The following is a 2,411-nucleotide window of genomic DNA, read 5'->3' as shown; positions in this document are numbered from 1 at the left end:
ATCTGATAACTTTCCTTCAAAGTAATTAATTCTGAAATGCATTTATCTTTATGATTATTTTGTTAGTATTTATGTCCTTTCACCAAGCCATGAACTCCATTAGAGAACAAAAATTGAAAGTTATTTTCCTGAGGCTCTGCTGATAGTAAGCAAAGTACCAAATACATTTTTGTCAAATGACAGAAGGAAGGAAGGAAGGAAGGAAGGAAGGAAGGAAGGAAGGAAGGAAGGAAGGAAGGAAAGAAGGGAGGAAGGGAGGGAGAGGGGGAGGAAGAGGAGGAGGGAAAAGGGGAAGGAGAGGGAAGGAGAGAGGAAGGGAGGAGGGAGGGAGAGAGGAAGGAAGGGAAGGAGGAAGGGAGGGAAGGAGGGAGGAAGAGGGAGAGAGAGAGAGGAAGGGAGGAAGGGAGAGAGGGAAGAAACAAAAAGAAAAGTGAAGGGAAAGGAAAGAGGAAGGAAAAACAATGGAAGAAAAGGAAGGAGAAAGAGAGACAGAGAAAGATGGAGGAGGGAAGAAGACAGAGGAAGGAGAGAGGGAAGAGGGAGGGGAGAGAGAGAGAAGGCAGGCAGGCAGGCAGGAACAAAAGTACCCTGTATCCACCCAGCTCCTGTAATCTTAGCTAGAGTCCATTTGTGAAGAAGATAGATTTTGGTTTACTAAGGAAGAAGTCATGGCCATATCACCGGTATTCCATACCCGAAACAAACTGGATTATACGCTGAAGGAAAAGCCGGGCTAAGAGATCCAGAGCTGCCTTCGGCTCATCTTCTGTCCATCTTGCTAATCCCCAAAGGAGAGCTCTCACCACAAGGCATGGCAGTCATCTCAGTTTCCATTATTCTTGGCATGATTGTTGAGTGACATTTCAATTACAGCCTTCTGGCTCCTGATTGCAGGGGCCATCTGAGCCGAAGAGAGCCCACTCTTAATCCTGCCTAGGAAACACAGTATCGTATTCCAGTTTGGTGGCTGAATATACCAGATGGGTGTGCATGGCCAAGGCATTGCAGGCTTATGAACTTTATAGGGCATATATGCTTACTAGAGAAACTCTTGAGAGTACTTGGAAGAGATGACCAGAGGAGTTGAGTTTTTGGATCTATTTTTATGGCGTCTGACCTGGAAGCTGCTTCCTCAGCATTAAATTAGAATCAGCTACTCTGGGAAGAGCTTCTGTAGGAAGGACAGATGCTTCTCACTTCTAAATCAACTCCTCAGAAGACTGTGGGAGAGCTTTTCTTGGGAATACTCAAGGAATTGAAGACAATTCAATATACCAGCTGCAACTAACGATAACAATAGCTACGCATTATGGATCTTCTTCTAGAAGTCTGGTGCTTCACCTAGCATTCACAGCAGTGTTTCCTACCTGACTGTCAGGTAGGAAATAGCTTTGCTGTTTTATATGTGAGGAAATAAGACCTTAGGAAGATCAGATCCCCAAGGCTCTTCAGCTTACTGGTAAAAAAAAAAAAAAAAAAAAAGCCAAATTTAAAATTTCAGATTGCTGTTTCAGGTCACTCTACCTCGAAAGCTCTTGACTTTTCTAGAGATAACACCAATGAAGATAGCTGAAGTAATGGGGAGACGAAGACTTCCAGAAAACATTCCATTTCTCCACTGTATCTTTATCTATTGCTTGTATCCTTCCTTCAACTCTTTAGGTCTCTCTTTGTCATCTCAAAACACTATCTCTCATATGGAGGAGCACAGAGTAAGAGGTTCTAGGGGGATGCTCTGGATGGGCTGCAGTCACGAATCCCCCAAGCAGCACCCTCCTCCATACTACCAAAAACACCCTCTGTTGAATTTCAGAGCATCTCGGGTCTCTCTCTCCTGTCATGACACACTAGCTTGTCATGTGTACCAGCCTGTGGTTCTCTGCAACACAGCTCCCAAGTGGGCTGAGTCAAGTCATAGCCCTGTTTGCATCTCAAGCAGCTTTTAGTTATTCTGGCACAGAGTAGCTGTTCAAATATGGTTTTTGAGTGAAAGTGCATCAAGCTGCCTCCTCACTTCTCGCCCGGAGCCTGAAGAATGCACATCACCCTTTTTAAAGCAAAAACAATTTAGAGCAAAATAGAAAGCATATAGAAAAAGATCTCCAGGGTCACAGGACCAGCCTAAATCAGTGTTAATGAGGAGAGCCAAAGATGTCCTCCACACGCTGCACCACCTCTCTAACAAGGCACAGTGCAGTGGTGATGGAAGAATTCTGTGAGTATGGATAGAGACCCTGTCTGAGACAAAGTGTCAAGGAAAAACCTGAATCTGAGGACAGAAATTAAGAAAAAGCCATCTGGAAAACCAGACCCCATGCATTCACCACAAATTGTCATAAGAGGAATTTAAAATCTATGGGAATTGTGGCAACCATTCCCCAATTCCAACTCAATTCCTAACTAGATTGGCA

Source organism: Lepus europaeus, chromosome 6 (genome assembly GCF_033115175.1).
Source record: "Lepus europaeus isolate LE1 chromosome 6, mLepTim1.pri, whole genome shotgun sequence".
Lineage (NCBI taxonomy): Eukaryota > Metazoa > Chordata > Mammalia > Lagomorpha > Leporidae > Lepus > Lepus europaeus.
Note: the sequence above shows the minus strand (reverse complement) of the source record.